This window comes from Indicator indicator, chromosome 14 (genome assembly GCF_027791375.1).
Source record: "Indicator indicator isolate 239-I01 chromosome 14, UM_Iind_1.1, whole genome shotgun sequence".
Classification (NCBI taxonomy): domain Eukaryota; kingdom Metazoa; phylum Chordata; class Aves; order Piciformes; family Indicatoridae; genus Indicator; species Indicator indicator.
Window position 1 is genome coordinate 1887016 of NC_072023.1, and position 20700 is coordinate 1907715.

A 20700-nucleotide genomic window follows, 5' to 3' on the forward strand; every position below is an offset into this window, starting at 1 on the left:
TGCACCATAAAAGGACTTAAAAATATTTATTTAGATTTCTGCAGTACTGATTGCTCCTTGCAGTGCTGATAAGACCCACAGGTGTCGTCTGTACCTTTGAGAAACTTGTCTGCCAATTTATCTGGCTAATAAAAAAAACCCCTCAGGCTATTTGAGCTTCATTCTGCACCAGAAGTGGAACAAACCCTTCCCTTTTACATATTTACAGTCAGACAAAATATTGCAGTTCAGTAGAGTGAGAACCAGAATTCAGAGACCCAAGTCACAAAAATCCTCAGGGAGCCAAGGCTCAGTTTCCAATTTCATAGAACGAGAGAATTGTTTGGGTTGGAAAAGACTTCTAAGATCACTGAGTCCAACCTTTAACCTAACACCACCACCTCCTCAAGTGCCATGGCCACAGGTTTCTTGAACACCTCCAGGGATGGGGACTCCACCACCTCCCTGGGCAGCCTGTGCCAGGGGCTGAAAAACAACCTGAAACAATTTCACTGAGTTTTTCTGCTTTAATGGTTTGGAGTTTTATCAATTAAAGATCAGGAAACTCCCTCCCTTTGGGTAATTTGAACAACCACCTTCCTTCTTCTGTGGGGATGCTTAGGTATTTTATTTTTATTTTTTTTAAAGTATTATTTTTATTGTGTCCCTGCCCATGGCAGGGGTGTTGGAACTAGATGATTCTTGAGGTCCCTTCCAACCCTACCAATTCTATGAGTTTTTTTTTTTCTTCTTCAAGAAAGCCTCAAGAAAGATCTGGTAGATACAACACTGGTAGCTGCTCAGTCTGTTCTACAGTGACAAACATCAAATAACAGCTGCACATCTTCAGTCATAAGAGTTTGATGCAAGTCTTCAGCCAAAAAAAACCACCAAAAACCAAACAGAACAAATCCTGCCACTTCTAGAAGCTGCTGTTTGTTCCCTTTCATCTCCCTGAAGGCACATGCACATGTAAAACGCAAGTGCAGCTGACTTGCTCAGTGTCTGTGAGGCCAAGCAATGGAAACTCTGTTCACAGGGACCACATCTTCATTCTCACAACCATCTCATAATAAAAAAAAAATGCCTGGGGAACATCAACAGAAGGTTTGTAGGCCACAGCCTCAGACAAGCTAATATCAGAGTTGAAGAAACGGAGCAGACTACAGTCACAGAATCAGAATGATTTGGTTGGAAGGACCCTCAAAGGTCATCTTGTCCAACCCCGCTGCAGGCAGCAGGGACACCTCCAACTAGAGCAGGCTGCCCAGGGATACAGCAAGGCTGACCTTGGGGGTCTTCAGGGACAGGGTCACAACCACATCTCTGGGCAACCTGTTCCAGTATTTCACCACTCTCATTGTGCAGAACTTCCTCCTAATGTCCAACCTAAATCTGCCCTGCTCCAGTTTCAAACCATTGCCCCTTGCCTTATCACTCCAAGCCCTTCTAAGCCATCCCTCCCCAGTCTTCCTGTAGGTCCCCTTCAGGCACTGGAAGGCTGCTATAAGGTCTCACCAGAGCCTTCTCTTCTCAAGGCTGAACAGCCCCAGCCTGTCTTTGTAGGAGACAAGCTCTTGTCATCTTTGTCACCCTCCTCTGGACCTTCTCCAACAGGTCCATGTCCTTCTTGTGTTGGGGGCCCCAAAGCTTCCAACCTGTGAGTCTAAGATCACAAACTCTAGCTGGAATAACAGTTAGGGACACCTTGATTAAGCAAAGCCTTTAAATATTCCTGGTTTGGTATTTGGGTTTTTTTTTGGGTGGTTTGGGTTTTGGTGTTTTTTTTTTTTTTTTTGGGTTGTTTGGTTGGGGTTTTTGTTTGGTTAGTTTGTTTGTAGGGTTCTGTGTTTTTGTTTCTTTTTCCCCCCATTCTAGTTTTTTTTTTGGGGGGAGGGGGTTGGCTGTTTGCTTTTTGTCTTGTTTTGTTTGTTGTCATTTTGGTTGGGTGTTTTTGGTTGTTGGGGGTTTTTTTGTTTTGTTGGTTGGTTACTTGTTTGTTATCTTTTTCTCCTTCCTCTGTGAAGCTGAGCTTGATTACTGTCAAGATTCGTAATGAAAAACTGTAGCTATCTCTAGGGGAAAAAATGAATGGAGAGATTTTGGTTCTCTGCTGTGCCTGTTCAGTTAACCATCTCACAGACCTTTACTGCCATCGTGTGTTGGTAGACAGCAACAATTGCCAGCAGAGCCTAACACCGGGGGTAGATGTGACTGGTTCTGAGAAGCTTAACCCTAGGCACAATTATTTCCCTTTCATCTTTAAGGAAAGGTGAAGGGGTGGGAAACTCAAGGGGGGATTTGTGGACCATGCATCTCGACCTGTCACAAATGTTCCAGGTCAAGAAGAGAAAAAGGCTTGGTGATATGCCCCAGCTTCACTTTTTAAGGTGACTATCACAAATAGCCTCGCATTTCCATCTCCCCAGTTCTAGCACTCCCTGACATCCCAAAAAGTCCCTCCCCAGCTCTCTCATAGCCCCCTTCAGATACTGAAAGGCCACAAGAAGGTCTCCTAAGAGCCTTCTCTTCTCCAGACTGAATAACCCAAACTCTCTCAGTCTGCTTTAATACTTTTTGCTTTTCCTCCTTTGCTTTCTGCTTCCCTGCAAATGAATAGAAAGCCTCTCAAAACATCAGACCTTGACTATTTAGCAGTATGCAAATCTCCTGTTTTGCAAACATCCTCATTTTTAGCTCCCATATCTTGACAGATCCAAAGAGATGATCTCAGAAACTTATGGGCTAGGGGAGTGAACAGAGAGAAGCAGCAGAGGTCTGATATGGCATTAAGTAGCAGAAACTGCTACTTCACATTAGACTTCTCCAACCCTCACTCAGTTGACAACCACACTACTAAACCTATTCCTAAATCAATGTAATTCCCCATCTTGTTAGTGCCTAGCAGAATGATTTGAAATTCATATCATAACATGTCAGAAGTGCCTGGAGTCTGGCAGTAAAACCTTTTAAATCCCAAGTTTCTGACATCTGATGGTTTAATCTATTTAATATTCTCTGTGTGATATCATAGAATTGTTTCAGTTGGAAGAGACCTTTAAGATCAATGAGTCCAACCTTCAACCTAACACCACCATGGCCATTAAACCATGTCCCAAAGTGTCCTGGCCACAGATTTCTTGAACACCTCCATGGACAGTGACTCCACCACATCCCTGGGCAACCTACTCCAAAACCTGAGCAAAACTGGGCAAAATAATTGGGCGAAAAAAAACCCAAAACAACTTTATGGTACTTCTCCCCAGTATGGCAGAGCATGGTTTAGAGGTTGAATTTCTGTCTCTATGGCAGATCATGGTTTAGAGGTTGAATTTCAGTCTCTACAGTATGGCAGAGCATAGTTTAGAGGCTGAATTTCTGTCTCTACAGTATGGCAGAGCATGGTTTAGAGGTTGAATTTCTGTCTCCATAGTATGGCAGATCATGGTTTAGAGGTTGAATTTCAGTCTCTACAGTATGGCAGAGCATAGTTTAGAGGCTGAATTTCTGTCTCTACAGTATGGCAGAGCATGGTTTAGAGGTTGAATTTCTGTCTCCATAGTATGGCAGATCATGGTTTAGAGGTTGAATTTCAGTCTCTACAGTATGGCAGAGCTTGGTTTAGAGGTTGAATTTCTTTCTAAAATGCTTCTGGGGGAAAAAAAAACCCAAACTTTATTACACTTCTAGCAGTTTCATCTTCTGCCAAAGGAAACCTCTGCTGTTAGATGAATGTTGTTTGTGCATTTTATCTCAAGAGCAGAAGGAAAATTTGGGGTTTCATTTACTGGTGTAGATAGGAGGAAGTAAAATAATAATTAAAGCCAACAACAACAACAACAAAGTTAGAAGAAGGTATTCTTACAACAGTAAAAAGCCTGAAGAAGTTCTGCTAGAGGGATTCTTTCCAACAGTGTCCCAGGAGGGCATCAGCCAGACAGAAAGAACTCACAATGAAAAACAGTAGCTGAGAGAAAATTTCAAAGAATCAGGTTGGAAAAGACCTTCCAGATCATCAAGTCCAACCACTAACCCCACTCTACCAAGTCCACCTCTAAGCCATATCCCCAAGCACCACATCCTCATGGCTTTGAAACTCATCTAGGGCTGGTGACTCAACCACCTCCTTGGGCAGCCTGTTCCAATACCTGACAAGCCAGGCACTCTTTTTCCTCTTGTTTTGGGTTTGGTTTGGATTTTTTAGTTTCTTTTCCTTGTTTGATTGATTAGTTTTTTTGTTGTTGCTGGTGATGTTGCATTCTTGTTCTGTTGCTGTTGTTCTGTTCAGTGTGGGCTCATCTAGCAAAGCAGTTACTCCTCACCAGACCTGTTCACCAGCTTCACTGCCTGTCTCTGGACAAGCTCCAGCACCTCAGTGTCCTTGTAGTGAGGGGCCCAAAACCCAACCCAGGATTCAAGATGTGTGCTCACATGGGGACAATCACTTCCCTACTCCTGCTGGCCACCCTGTTGCTGATCCAGACCAGGATGTTGTTGGCCTTCTTGGCCACCTGAGCACACTGTTCAGCTGGCTGTCACCAGTATACCTCTTTGGTAGGTATCTAAGCTCATGCAGGCTTCACAGGGGAAGAAATTTTTTAGTTAGCTGTAGAATTTCAGTGCAACAAAATTAGAATCATAGAATCAGTCAGGGTTGGAAGGGACCACAAGGATCATCTAGTTCCAACCCCCTGCCATGGCCAGGGACACCTCACACTAGATCAGGCTGGCCAGAGCCTCATCCAGCCTGGCCTTAAACACCTCCAGGGATGGGGCCTCAACCACCTCCCTGGACAACCCATTCCAGGCTCTCACCACTCTCATGGGGAAGAACTTCTTCCTTTCATCCAGTCTGAATCTCCCCACTTCCAGCTTTATTCCATTCCCCCCAGTCCTGTCACTACCTGATAGCCTAAAAAGTCCCTCCCCAGCTTTCTTATATTCTCCTCCTCCTATTTTAGTGACTCCACTGGAGGCCCTCTACCTTCCTTGGAAACTAAACTGCCTATTCATATTTTATCTTCTCTCCCTTCACCCACAGCAGGCAACTAACCAGTTTGTGAGCTAAATTACAAGCACCCCAAAACACAGCAAGTTTGATTCCTCAGCTGCATTACCAAGGATGTCATTTAAATCAGGGGAACTCTCCTCACTTCATACAAGATCTACATCTCACCCAGGTTATTTAAAACCCAAAGGGATTGAGCTTGAACTTGTTTCCACCAACTTTCTCTGCTGCCTTGCCTAATTATCAGAGATGTCTTACCTCTGGAGAGAAAGTAATTTAATATGTGGGGGTTTCTTCCCTCCTCCCACCCTAGCTGCTACAGTAGCTGAGTCATGATACATGGTTTGTGAAATTACATCCTTGCTTTGCTGATGGGCAATAAGATAGAGGGAGCTGCATGAGTTTATAGATATATGTAGGAGAGATTCAGAGAAGAGATGGATTTTGGCAGGGCAAAGCCTGCTTTTAATCCACAGAAGTATATCTAAGGGTGGAAAAGTAAAAAAGAGCTAAAAAATCCCCTGGCAAACTAATGGTTTTGGCAGCATATTTCTCCTGCAGACATTCTCTGGTGTGAATTGCCTCTGAAAAAAAAAAAAAAAAACCAAACCCAAAACCCTCAGATCAAGTATTAATATAAAATACCTTGGAAGTACTTCTGGTTCATTTTCACATCCCAAAGCACACATTTCATCAAAGCATGTTTTAAAACCCTAGGATTTCTTGAACAAGAAGCTAGCTGATTAAAACAGATGTGCAGAAATGATGTAACTGCTGCAATATATAGGGGGGAAAAAATTCAAGGGAATTTTTTTTTTCCAGTTAGATATTGGAATCCTCTCCCAAGGGAAGTGGTGGGTTCTCCTACCTCAGACAGCTTGAAGACTCAGCTTGCCAGGGTACTGGGCCAGCTCATTTCAACTCCACTATCACCTAGAAAGGTTGGACCAGATGATGCTTGAGGTCCCTTCCAACCTGGCATTCTGGGATTAATTTTTTTTTAATTAATTTTTTTTTAGCACTTCATCTTTCAAATGCCAAAGTGATTAAGAGGGCTACCTTGGCCAAATAAGTGTCTGATTCTTAGATTCATAGAAGGGTTTAGGTTGGAAGGGACCTTGAAAATCATCTAGTTCCAACACTCCTGCTATGAGCAGGGACACCTCCCACCAGCCCACGTTGCTCAAGGTCTCATCCAGCCTGGTCTTGAACACCTCCAGGGAGGGGGCATCCAGAACTTCCCTGGGCAACCTGTTCCAGTGTCTCACCACTCTCAATGGAAAGAATTTCTTCCTAATCTCCAGCCTAAATCTCGTCTCCTCATGCTTCAATCCATTCCTTCTCATCCTATCACTACAAGTCCTTGCAAAAAGTCCCTCCCCAGCTTTCCTTCAGGTGTTGGAAGACTGCTCTTAAGTCTCCATTTGAAAATTGTTTACACCTAGTTCATTCAGTGCTCAGAATGAAGGCTGACCAGGCAGAGTCACAGCTGGGTTATCATTTTAGTGAGAAGAATTCTTTATAAAATTAAGATTACATAGCACAGAGTGGTCTGGGTTGGAAGGGACCTCCAAAGGTCCTCCAGTCCAACCCCTCTGCAGTCAGCAGGGACATCCTCCACTAGATCAGGCTGCCCAGAGCCCTGTCCAGCCTTACCTTAAATATCTCCAGGGATGGGATCTCAACTACTTCCCTTCACTACCAGTCCAATCCCCCTGCAGTCAGCAGGGACATCCTCATCTAGATCAGGTTGCCCAGAGCCCTGTCCAGCCTCACCTGGAATATCTCCAGGGATGAGGCCCCAACCACCTCCCTGGGCATAATGCATTCATTATGTCTTCAAGGAAATAATAAAAAGACAGCTGGAAGACACCAAATAAGATGAGCAGCATCCTAACATGTCAGAAGAAAGCCAAGTGCCTTAGAGAAGAATTTAAAAAGCAATCAAGCAGAAGGCAGAACTGAAGCCAGCCCTGTGACTGGAGGCCCTTCTAATGCAGCACATGTTCCTACCAGTCAGCATTTCCTCTGCAAGGCTGCAACACCCTTCTTTGCTCTTGGGTGACAGATTAAGCACAGATGGTAGTTCAGCAGTCTTGTCTCTGCTTGTTGGCCCAAAGAATGTGACCTGCATCTGTCGTAAGCAGCAGATTAATGTGTTTGCTCAAGACAGCAGCAGGCATTGCTGAGTAATCCTTGGATTCACATGAGAGCCTCATTTCTTGCCTCCAAGACTTTTCCAGCATGGAAGAGCAGGTGCTGGTGTGTTTGTGCTTGTTCTGGGATGAATGATGGCTTTCTGCAACACTGCTGGAATTTCTGCTGTGAAAGATATTTGAGGAGAACAGGAAAATAAACATATTAGCCCCTCACTATGAGAGGGACATTGAGGTGCTGGAGCATGTCCAAAGAAGAGCAACTAAGCTGGGGAAGGACCTTGAGGACAAGTCTTGAGAGGAATGGCTGAGGGAACTGGGCTTGTTCAGTCTGGAGAAGAGGAGGCTGAGAGGAGACCTCATCATCCTCTACAACTACTTCAAAGGAGGCTGGAGCCAGGTGGGGTTTGGTCACCTCTCACATGCAACAAACAACAGGACAAGAGGAAATGGCCTCGAGTTGTGCCAGGGGAGGTTCAGGTTGGATATTAGGAACATTTCTTCTCAGGCACTGTCCCAGGCTGCCCAAGGAGGTGGTGGAGTCCCCATCCCTGGAGGGATTTAAGTTGTGTGGGTATGGTGCTGAGGGTCATGGTTTAGTGGCAGTGATGGGATTGTGAGCGCCAGGCGGGTGGTCACATTTGACCATCTCAAAGTTCCCTTCCAACCTCAACAGTTCTGTGGCTCCATCATTCTAAATGAGTCCATTTCAGCAGCCACCAAGAAGTGTATCTATTAATGGAAGCTCAAACAGAAACAAAGCTGAAAATAAAGGTTTTCCCTCTCCTTGAGCATGACAATCAGTGATGACTTTGTCATCTTCCCATGTCAAACTCTAGTGTTTAATTTTGGCTATGATTTCTCTTCAGAGATGCCCTGTCTACCTTTTGGAGCATCTCAATTGATCTTCCTGCTATAGATCAAGCCTGACAGAGAGGCAATTGATTTTTGGTCTCATCGTGGAAATTCTTTCCTCCTTTTTCTTGTCACTCTGAAGTATTGATCCACGAGACAGATTCAGCTTTAAAAATGTGTCTTAGAAAAGCAGAGAACATTAGTAGCTCATTAGTTCCACCATGTCTTCAGAGACATCTGAAGTATCTCTACAGATTATTTATGTGCTATTGTGCCACAGCTTTTTCTCACTTTTCCTGCCTGGGTCAAAGGAAAAGATTATATCCATTGCCACTGAATTGAAACAGCAAGGAAAGCAATAGCAAGGACTGAAACTTGGACTGTAGAGATATAATGACAATAAAATGATTGAGTTTTGGGGGTTTTTTTTGGCAAGATGCTTTCAAATTCTGGCACAAAGCCAAACAAAGCATGTGCTTTCTAAGAAAGCACAGTGAACAATGGCATTGGAAAAGGAGCCAGCTAAACTCTTTTTTTTCCCCTGCAATCTCTAAGGGTTTATCAAAAGAGAGAAATTCTGTAGTGCCATAAAAATGCAGCTATAAGAGGTACATAGAATCACAGAACTGTCAGGGTTGGAAGAGACCTCAAGGCTCATCCAGTTCCAACCCCCCTGCCATGGGCAGGGGCACCTCATACTAGATCAGGTTGCTCAGAGCCACATCCAGCCTGGCCTTAAAAACCTCCAGGGATGAGGCTTCCACCACCTCCCTGGGCAACCTGTGCCAGTGTCTCACCACCCTCATGGTGTAAAACTTCTTCCTAACATCCCATCTGAATCTATCCACTTCTAGTTTTGCTCCATCCCCACATCAAATCTCACAGACAGACTTGATGGTTTGAAAGTGCTGGGGCTGAAGAATGAATGTTGCACAGAAAAAGGCAGGAAATTATCTAAATAAGTGAATAGCTTCTGACAGTGCTCAATGTGATAAATATCTCATAGGTCATAAAAGCTTACTCAGAACGATGGAGTAGCTGAATGCCATTCTTTTATCAAATTAATCAAATGCATTCCATTTTGAGATGAATTTTGCTGAACACAACTGTAATCTCCAGGAATGTCCAGGAAAGAGATTATCTTCAAGATAGTTATCAACAGAAGAGAGCTGAAGACACGCCTAAGCTGTAGCTGAATTAGCTCAATGGAATCAAAAAGACAAAGCATCTACATAAACCCACAGAATGGCAAGGGGACCCCCAGGGACCTCTGGAGATCATAGAGTCCAACCCCTCTGCCAAAGCAGGATCATGTAGGGCAGGTCACACAGGAATACGTACAGGAGGGTTTTGAAAATCTCCAGAGGAGGCTCCAGAACCTCTCTGGGCAGCCTGCTCCAGGGCTCCAGCACCCTCACAGCTAAGTTTTTTCTTCTGTTGAGGTGGAACTCCCTGGGCTCCAGTGTGTCCATTGCCCCTCGTCCTATCACAGGACACCACTGAAAAGAGCCTGGTCCCTTCTTGACTCCCACCCTTCAGGTTCTTATAAGCATTAACACGAATATCTGGTATTTGTTTGAGTTCAAAGCAATTCAGTGAGCTTTCAAGCCTGGCAGGCAAGAGAGGTCTTCACCTAAGGCAGTTCAACAGGCATGGCACAGATTGTTGGCCAAGAAACTTGAAGGTTTCCATGTCCCATTCTCACAACTGCACCACCAGTGTACCACATTGCAGCCCTTAGTCACTGAACTCCTCTGAACCTCCAAATCACACAACATCTGCACCACCTGTTGATGTAAGCTAAGGCAGTAGTGACTGCAGTCCTTAACCTACAGATACACATCAGGATTCTGAGTTCATTCATTAGAGATTTGTCCAGCAGAGCTGTGAAAAAATGAACAAGAGCTTTGACCTTAGTCTTATGCAAAAGCGAAACACCCCTGAGTGGCCATGACATGTGCCAGAAACGTTCCAAAGTCCCTGGAAGTGTTTAAAAAGAGACTGGATGTGGCACTTGGATTTGATGATCCCAGAGGTCTTCTCCAACATAGTCAATTCTGTGATTAAGAGGGAAAAAAAAGGGGGAATAGTTCATAATATTTAACCAGTGCCAAATGCAGTGGTTAGCACCACCTGATGTCATAGACTCACAGAATAGTTTGGGCTGGAAAGAACCTTAAAGCTCATCCAGTTCCAACACCCCTGCCATGGACACCTCCCACCAGCCCAGGCTGCTCAGGGCTTCATCCAGCCTGGCTTTGAACACCTCCAGGGAGGAGGCAGCCACAGCCTCCCTGGGCAACCTGTTCCAGTGCCTCCCCGCCCTCATTGGAAAGGATTTCTTCTTAATCTCCAGTCTCAATCTCCCCTCTTCCAGCTTCAATCCATTCCCCTTCATCCTATCACTCCAAGCCCTTGTAAAAAGTATATCCCTAGCTTTCTCATAGGCCCCTTCAGGTCCTGGAAAGCTGCTCAAAGGTCTCCCCAGAGCCTTCCTTTCTCCAGTAATTTGTGTGCTTAAAACTTCTCTAGAGGAACTTCTCATTTCTGCATGACTTTCCTGTAGGGTACTAAGTGAAGGTGCCATGGTAGCTCTGGCTGCTAGCCACCAAGATGATGATTTTTCTCATGTGTAGTAGTTAATTGGGATGGATCAAAAGAAAGAAATCAAAAGGACTGAGTTAATCAGGTTAGAATTTGAAATGTCTGCAGGATGATGCTTCCCCCACCCCACCCCCCCCCATGATTTGAAGAAAGAGCCACATGAAATAAATACAACTTGTTGGAGGAGGAAAGCAAAAGGCAGTTATTGGTCTAAAGCCTGAAATACAAAAGGGAAATCTGGTAGGAAGAATGTTTAAGGCTTTCGTTCATCAAGTTCCATTTCCAGTTCACTTCCTTCCTCACTGAAGAGTGCTTTTCTGTTTAGTACTTGTAGCTCAAAGAAATGAGGCCAATGGATTTGCCAAGGCTTGGGTTTCACACCAAATGATTTACATGTGAGAAGATCTTTTCAAAATAGATGTTTTGGCTGCAAAGAGATTTCCATTTTACCTAACTAGCACTGAAGATCTGCAGGCTCACAGTCAAATTTCTGTGGAAAGGAAAGGAAAGGAAAGGAAAGGAAAGGAAAGGAAAGGAAAGGAAAGGAAAGGGAAAAGGGAAAAGGGAAAAGGGAAAAGGGAAAAGGGAAAAGGGAAAAGGGAAAAGGGAAAAGGGAAAAGGGAAAAGGGAAAAGGGAAAAGGGAAAAGAAAAGAAAAGAAAAGAAAAGAAAAGAAAAGAAAAGAAAAGAAAAGAAAAGAAAAGAAAAGAAAAGAAAAGAAAAGAAAAGAAAAGAAAAGAAAAGAAAAGAAAAGAAAAGAAAAGAAAAGAAAAGAAAAGAAAAAAGAAAAGAAAAGAAAAAAGATTAACAGGCAGAGAAACTCTGCAATTAGCTCTTCAGTCTCTATATTCCCACTGGATTTCAGAGAGAAGAGGAGGCTGACTCAGTACTGTTGTGAAGTGGAAAACAACTTACCTTTGTGAAGAATCTTTCCCAGTACAGGAGAACTCTGCTATTTCCTGATAAATTATTTATTAGAAGTCACTTTTCCTAGCTCCTCTAAGCACAGCTGGCTATCAGCTTCACAATAACAGGTTTTGGGCTATCTTCTCACTTCAGGAAACTTTCTAGGTTCCAGTTTGTGTCCATTGCCCCTTGTCCTATCACAGGACACCACTTAAAAGAGCCTGGCCCCTTCTTCTTGATGTCCACCCTTCAGGTATTTATAAACATTGATCAGATCCCTCCTAGTCTTGCCCTCTCCAAATAAACAGCCTTTCCTTGGTTTGGCTTCCAGGTCTCTGAGCCTTCCCTTGGTTTGGTTTTCAGGTCTCTGAGCCTTTCCTTGGTTTGGTTTCCAGGTCTCTAAGCCTTTCCTTGGTTTGGTTTCCAGGTCTCTGAGCCTTCCCTTGGTTTGGCTTCCAGATCTCTCACCTTTTCCTTGGTTTGGTCTCTATTCTCTATGACTGGCAGTCTCCAGGGATGGGGACTCCACCACCTCCTTGGGCAGCCTGTTCCAATCCCTGACCACTCCTTCAGTAAACAAATTGTTCCTAATCTCCAACCTAACCCTCCTCTGGCACAATTCCAGGCCATTTCCTCTCCTATCACCTGAGACTAGGGAGAAGAGACTCAACCCCCACCTAACTCCAACCTCCTTTCAGGGAGTTCACAGGGTCACAGGATGCTAGGGGTTGGAAGGGACCTCCGGAGATCATTGAGTCCAACCCCCCTGCCAGAATAGAATCATAGTTGTAGAGAGCAATGAGGTCTCCTTTCAGCCTCCTTTTCTCCAAACCCCCAGTTCCCTCAGCTGCTCCCCACCAGCCATGTGCTACACACACTTCCCCAGCTTTGTTGCCCTTCTCTGGACCTGCTCCAGCCCCTCCACGTCCTTGTTGGAGTGAGGGGCCCAAAACTGAACCCAGTGTTGGACCTTACTTTCTTTAGCCAGTTCTTTCAAGAGCAGTAGGGCACTTAGCTATGGTTGGACAGCAGTATCAGAGCTGAGCCATTAAGACTTTGATCATGAGTGAAAAAGATCAGTCCCTGAACCCCTAGAGAAGGCATCTGTGTGATAGGTAGCTGGATGAAACTGATTTAGGGAACAGACTTAGTGGTCACAGAAGAGAGACTAGAAAGGTCAGAGTAATAAATGCTCTTCATTTTTTATTTCTGACTGAAGTTATAAATGTATTATATAAATGTGGGAGGTAAGGGTGAAACTCTGCTTCACTGAAATCAGTGGCCAGGCCTGCAGATAATTTCACTGAGGACAGATTTTACACACTGTCCCTGCAGTAAATTCAGTGGGAAGCAGGCAGGCACACGTTTGCCAGTGTTGAGCTGTGTCAAATCATGGGCATGTGCTGAGAAGCCTACTCTGGTCACAGGCAGCACTGGAACCCCAGTGGGGAAATGATAAGGAAGATTTTAAACACATTGAGAAGATTTTTATTTTTTCTCATGTTGAAAGCAGAGGACAAAAATATATATGGAGAAGGAAAGGAATGTGAAAGGAGAAGGAAGAAGGATTTGAGGCAGTAAAAGTTGGCAAGATGCAATCCTAGTAATGGTTGGTGAAATACTCTAGGAGTGTTTCAAGTCTGAAGGGCTGATGAAACATCTCCTAAATGGCTTGAAATTGTGCCAGAGGAGGGTTAGGTTGGAGAGGAAAAAGATTTCTTTGCTGCAGGTATTGGAAGAGGCTCCCCAGGGAGGTGGTGGAGTCCCCATCCCTGGAGGTGTTCAAGAAACCTGTGGCCATGGCACTTGGGGGCCAGGGTTTAGTGGCCATGGTGGTGCTGGGTTGCTGGTTGGACTGGATGATCTTAGAAGTCTTTCCTAACCAAAATAATTTTTATTCTGTAATTTGGAATAATTTTTGTGATGTATTTATGATAACATCTCAGATGTGCACCAGTTATTGAAGACACAACCAACCAATGCCCCATTCTATGGCTTATTCTGATACAATTTTTTTTCCTGCTCAAGGAAGACATCACTCTGTTTTTAATGCAGGAGATAGAAAAGGTTGCACCAGCTGAGAGTGCATTTTAGGCTGTGTCATAGTATGGTATTGTCACACAAGGCATCAGGCTGGAAGGGACCCTAGAAGGTGATCTCGTCCAAGCCACCTTGCAGGGATCACTGTCCTCATTTAACAAAATCTCTTTGTGTACATCCTTACCTTTGGGGAATTGTAGCTTATATTTCATACATGACCCAAGATACATGAGAAACAGACTGAAGACAGCACAGTTCTGACAGTTTTGCCTTAAGCAACAAGCCCTAAGGCTGCTTTAAAGGAAAAGCAGGGGGAAAAGAAAAGCCAAAAAAAAAAAAAGAAAAATCAATTCCTTGTCTGACTGGAAGATTAGGATAGGCTTATGGAATGACATCTGCCTGACAGAGAAGATAGCAGTGTAGAACTTGTTTTCTGAAGCTGATGCATTGAAATTATGTCTACTAAAGCCTGTGTAAAGATGAGTGGCTATGCACAGAGAGCTGCACGAGTGCTGGAGTTGTGCTTCAATGCTGAAGTAGTAAATGACAGTTCCAGCCAGAACATCTCTTGCCCTGAGAGGGACAAAAGAATGAGACTCACACAAACTGATTGGAGAGCGATGGAAAAGTTTAAATGAAAAAGCAATTGGTGAAGCTACAGAGAACTACAAACTACAAAGCATAGTGGAAAAGAAACATCCTAAAGCATACAAAAACCCCTCACAGAATTCCCAAAAGCTTCCCAATCCTCCCTTCCTCCCACCTGAGGGTCTACCCAATCCCCCAGGGCTCTTCCTTCCCTCCCCTCCCGCTGCTAGGCAAGTCTCAGGCTGGCCAGGTCCGAGACTGCCCCCCCCTCCATTCTCCTCCTGGCATTAGGCCTAGACAGGCCTAAGAGGCCTTGAGGATACTCCCCCGGCATTACCCGATAAGAGAGGACATCTCCCATGGGAGCAGAGAGGGAAGAAAGAGGAAGAGAATGACTCTGCAGATGGCTTTATAGGGCGCAGGATTTATGGGTAGAAATACGCTGTTTCCTGTGTCCACCCCTGTGGGTGGGCACCCAGGACACCAGAGGTGTATCTCATGCAGCAGTGGCAGGGAGCACCCAGCCCAAACTGCCACAGGACTATATGAGACACTGGAACAGGTTGCCCAGGGAGGTTGTGGATGTCCCCTCCCTGGAGGTGTTCAAGGACAGGTTGGATTAGGCCCTGAGCAACCTGGGCTGGTGGGAGGTTGCTCATGGCAGAGGGGTTGAAGCTGGATAATCTTTACAGTCCCAAACCATTCTCAGCTTCTATGATCCAACTCTTCACCCCATACCATAAGCCCTGGTTTATGGCAATTAGTTTGGAAGCCGAGTTTCTAGTTTGGAAGTGAGTCTAAACTCAGACATGCACCCCAATGAGATCTGAACAAGCAGCTGGATGATGCCATGTGCTTAAAAGTCATTGCCAATCCTGGATGTCTAGAGGACTGATTGCTTTTTATTTTTGTACCCTTTCACATGTATATATTTTAGAGTGGAGCTCCTTAACTGTCCCCTATCAGCTATCATGGCTGTTTCTGTTGTTTAATAGTGCTCATGCTGGAAAATCTGTGGGTTTGATATGATTAATAGCATATCCTCAGGGATCCACCCTGTGGAAGCACCATGCTTGACCCTGACAGCACTCAGCATTTCAGGCTTCACACCTCCCTGTAGCTTCTTCACTTCACCTGCTTGTCAAGTACTTCTGAGGTCACATCTTGATTAAATTAGATGAGAGCTGATTTAAAAGCCTGTGGTCTCCAGTTCTATGACTCCATGACTCTATAATAATCAGCTTCTCTTTACTGTCATCATCCTGCATCATCCACATCCTGACAACTTAGACAACATGAAGTTTTCTCAGCTCAGATGAAGACAACTCAGAAGAGTCCCTCTGAAATACATGTTTAAAAAGTAAGTTTTAGCCCAGTTGTAAGAACATTTTTGACATTATCATGATAATGATGCTCTGGGCAGCCTGATCTAGTTGAGGATGTTCCTGCTGACTGCAGAGGGGTTGGACTGGATGACCTTTGGAGGTCCTTTCCAACCCAGACCATTCTATGATTCTATTATTTTATGATTCTATGATTTTAGAAATGATTGTTCTGAAGAATGTGATTTCTGTCACTTTGCAAAGAAAGTAATTTCTACAACTTTGCAAACCATTACTTTTTTTGTTTGTTTTTTTCTTTTTGTTTTGAGACAGCTAGGAGCTGAGTTGGTGAAGAGGAAGCTCTATAAATAATTACTCTTGTTGCATACAGATTTAATTTACTATTTCCTATCCATCCACCATCCACTTTCTACTTCCCTTTTTCCAATTTTATATATTCTTTTCTTCCTAACATAAACTCAGTTTGCACTGTGCTTGACATAGGCTAAAAGCCAAGATCTCTTTTGCTATAGGTGGCAGCACTGGCTTGTTATAAATGTTGATGGGCTTCCCCCTCTTGAAGGAAATCATTGTAAGGCTACCTGGGCAGCATTTGGGTTCTCAGTGATGTAAATCTTGTCATAATTTAGAGATTAAAAATACAACCTTATATTTTTTTTCTTACAGGAAGATATTTCTGTTATTTCCCCCAGGTACATTTTCTAATGCCCAGTTAAGGGCAATTATATAGAATCATAGAAGCACAGAATCATAGAATCACAGAATCATGGAATTATAGAATCAGTAAATCACAGAATGATAGAATTATAGAGTCATTAAGTCACAGAATCATAGAATCACAGAATGATAGAATTATAGAATCATTAAATCACAGAATGATAGAATTACAGAATAATTAAATCACAGAATGATAGAATTATGGAATCACAGAATGATAGAATTATAGAATAATTAAATCACAGAATTATAGAATTATAGAATCATGGAATCACAGAATGATAGAATTATAGAATAATTAAATCACAGAATCATAGAATTACAGAATAATTAAATCACAGAATGATAGAATTATAGAATCATGGAATCACAGAATCATAGGATTACAGAATAATTAAATCATAGAATCATAGAATTATAGAAGCATGGAATCACAGAATCATAGAATTATAGAATCACAGAATCACAGAACCACAGAATTACAGAATAATTAAATCACAGAATCATGGAATTATAGAATCATGGAATCACAGAATCAAATAATTATAGAATCATTAAGTCATAGAATCACAGATTCATAGAATTATAGAATCATTAAATCACAGAATGATAGAATTACAGAATCATAGAATCATTAAATCACAGAACGACAGAACCACAGAATCATAGAATTATAGAATCATTGAATCATAGAACCACAGAATGGTCTGGGTTGAAAGGGACCTCCAAAGGTCACCAACTCAAACCCACTCTGCAGTAAGCAGAAATTTTGAAATCATAGCTACAGTTTTGGTTGCATCCATTAAAAAAAAAAAAAAGGAAAAAAAAAAAAAGGAAGCCATTTGTAAAAAATCCCCTGAAAATTGTAGCACATTTGTGAGCTTGGGGAATTATTTGCTTTTCCAGTGAGAAACTCCTCAACTCAATTTTCAGAGCATCAATTTCTAGTGTTCATAGATTCATAGAATGGTTTGGGTTGGAAGGGACCTTAAAGCTCATCCAGTTCCACCCCCCTGCCATGGGCAGGGACACCTCCCACCAGCCCAGGTTGCTCAAGGTCTCACCCAGCCTGGCCTTGAACACCTCCAGGGAGGAGGCATCCACAGCCTCCCTGGGCAACCTGTTCCAGTGTCTCCCCACCTTCACTGGAAAGGATTTCTTCCTAATCTCCAGTCTAAATCTGCCCCCTCAAAGGTCAAGGCATTCCCTTTCACCCTCAATAAACTCAGTAAACTTCTCATCCTCAGTAAACCAGCCCCAGGTCTCTCAACCTTTCCTCATCACAGAGATCTTCCAGTCCCTTCAGCATCCTTGTAGCCTCCATTGGGCTCTCTGCAGCAGTCTCCTGTCCCTCTTGAACTGGGGACTCCACATCTGGACACAATACTCCAGATGTGATCTCACAGAGCAGATATTTGTAACATTGTTTCGATAGGAGGCACTGCTCAGCTACAATCCTATCTAATTGCTAAATATGATAAAAGATGAAGGAAAGCAGCAGATTAAATAAAAATATTCCTTCCCCTCTCCCTCCCTGTCTCCCTTCTCTAAATGAATTGTTTCAGACACTAATGATTAAACAAAAAAACCCACAAAGCATAAACTTGAGTAGTTCATTTAAAATCTCACCCAAAAGACCTGCAGTTTTTGCTGCCAAAGAGTGGCCAATTTTCATTTAAAAGAGGATTTCTGGAGTGTGGTTTTGGGGTTTATTTCAATTGTTTTCCTGTACAAGCAGGTGGTGCAGGCACATTTTTTGCTCTTAAGACTTGCAGTCGAAAGAGTCTTTAAATTTCTTCTGCTGCTTTACTGCAGCCCTTGCCAAAATTCTCCTTTCCAGATATGTACCAGGCTGCTGCTGGATAAATATTCATCTTGCTGTATTCCTACAGCTCTCTGCTGTATCAGTTCCACCCACTTCCCTAAACCCCTTGACTCTGCCACTACTGTGACAGTTCTTTTAATCACTGTCTCCCTCTCAGGCTTGAAGCAGCTTTTATCCTCCAGGAAGTTTAGATATTTCTTTTTCTTTCTTCTCCCCCCTCCCCTCCCCCTCTATATTTGTCCTAAAAATCCAGCTCCAGCTCCCTTTGCTATAGTAATTACTTGAGGGAATAAAAAATAATAAAATGGAGCTAAATTTAGCAAATTATCGTTGTGATTATTAGCTAAAGGCTTTCCACAGGGAAGCAGGATATTGGGAGGAGATGAAATAGAGCACTGCTAAAAATCAGTTAATTAAAAGGGGACTAAAAACTGCACCAGAACTAACATGCAATTGCATTTGAAGTCACAAGTGAAACTATGTTGACTTTCCTTCTTGCATGTCCAGTTTGGGGCTCCCCAGGTCAAGAGAGACAGAGACCTGCTGGAGAGAGTCCAAGGGAGAGCCATGAGGATGCTTAGGGGATTTGAGCATCTCCCCTGTGAAGAGAGACTGAGAGCCCTGGGGCTGTTTAGTCTGGAGAAGAGAAGGCTGAGAGGGGATCTGATCAATATCTATCAGTAGCTGAGGGGTGGGTGTCAAGTGGAGGGGGCCAGGCTCTTTTGGGTGGTGCACAGTGATCAGACAAGGAACAATGGGTTCAGACTTGAACAGAGAAGGTTTCAGCTCAACATGAGGAGAAACTTCTTTCCAGTGAGGGTGACAGAGCCCTGGAGCAGGCTGCTCAGGGGGGTTGTGGAGTCTCCTTCTCTGGAGACTTTCCAAACCCACCTGGATGTATTCCTGTGCAGACTACCCTAAGTGATGCTGCTCTGGCAGGGGGTTGGACCTGATGATCTCTGGAGGTCCCTTCCAACCTCTGATATACTGTGAGACTGTGATGTCATTCTCACGCAGATTTCTTTTTGGTCAGCCTCAAGGCTTTTGTCCATGAGCTCTGTAAAACATTTTCTGTTGACAGCTGGGTTGGAGAGTTGATAGCAAATTCATTCCTCTTGCCTATCCACATTTATTTTTGATGAGGTTACAAACACTTTGGACCAATGTACCTAATAGAATCACAGAATGGTTTGGGTTAGAAGGGACTTTAAAAATCAACTAGCTCCATGGGCAGGGACACCTCCCACCAGCCCAGGCTGCTCAAAGGTTCACCCAGCCTGGCCTTGAACACCTCCAGGGAGGGGACTCCCACAGCATCCCCGGGCAACCTGTTCCAGTGTCTCTCCACCCTCACTACCAAGATTTTTTTCCTAATCTCCAGCCTCAATCTCCCCTCTTCCGTCTTAAATCCATTCCCTCTCATCCTGTCTCTACGAGCCCGTGGAAAAAGTCTCATGAAAGGATGCTAAAGAAAAGATGCAGGCAGAATCTGGAAACAAGTTGTTGGGATTTTTGTTCTCAATCAGAAAATGGACAGAATAATAGAATGGTTTGGGTTGGAATGGACCTTAAAGATCATCCAGTTCCAACACCCCTGCCATGGACACCTCCCACCAGCCCAGGTTGCTCAAGGGTTCACTCAGCCTGGCCTTGAGCACCTTCAGGGGAGGACTTCCAGAGCCTCCCTGGGCAACCTGTACCAGTGTCTCCTCACCCTCACTGCCAAGAATTTCCTCCTAATCTCCAGCCCAAATCTCCCTTCCTCAGACTGCAGGGCATCCCTCTCATCCTCAGTAAACTTCCATCCAGATTTTGAGTGCTCTAAAGATCATAACCCTGTGGAGACCCCCTCAGAGTGAGTCTTCAAAGCAGCACTGCTGGGTTTTATTTTCTGACAAGCCATTTCAAAAACCCAGGCACGCAACTTCCTTAGCCACCTTTCTTCTTTCTCTTTTAGCAACTCACCACAGGTTGAAGTTTGCCCACTTTGTGGTCACAGCCTGTGGTCAAAACACCTTGTAGCACATTCCTAAGTGACAGAGAGAGGGGTCCTTGCTTCCTTTAGGGAGCAGAGTACCCCAGTTCTCCTTCACAGCAACTATTAATACTGGAGAATAACCCTGTGGTGTTACTCCTGCTTACATGTCAAAGAAAGAAGACTTTTTGCTCATCACCCTGGGTAATCCTGCTTTGGCAGGGAGGGTGGACTCAGTGGTCTCTGGATGTCCCTTCCAACCTCTAATGTTCTGTGATTCTGTGATCTTGCAAGCTGGGAGCCATCTGAGACCTCCTAGGTGCCCTACACTATATTACTTCCCCATATTCCAAAATAATAGCTCCTCTCCCACCAAATTTCTGCCATATTCACAGCAAAGATAACAGTAAACCTCTTGCTTTCTGCAGTGGAGCCAGGACAGGATCCTGTGTAAAAAGGACCCTAGAAAACCAATGGTTTGTTCAATAAGGAGGAATTCCCTTTCCTTGGCTGACCATCTCTGTGTAGTTAACTGAGCCTTTAAGAGACCTGGGCTGCAACACAGCAGCACTGGAGCACTGCAGAGCAGCTCAGTAGTAAATTCAAGTGTGATAACAGAGTGGATTAGAAGGCTTCCCTCTTGGTCTCTTCTAAGTTGTTTCTTCTCATTTTTGTTACCTTTCCTGATGCAGTACTAAATCTCTG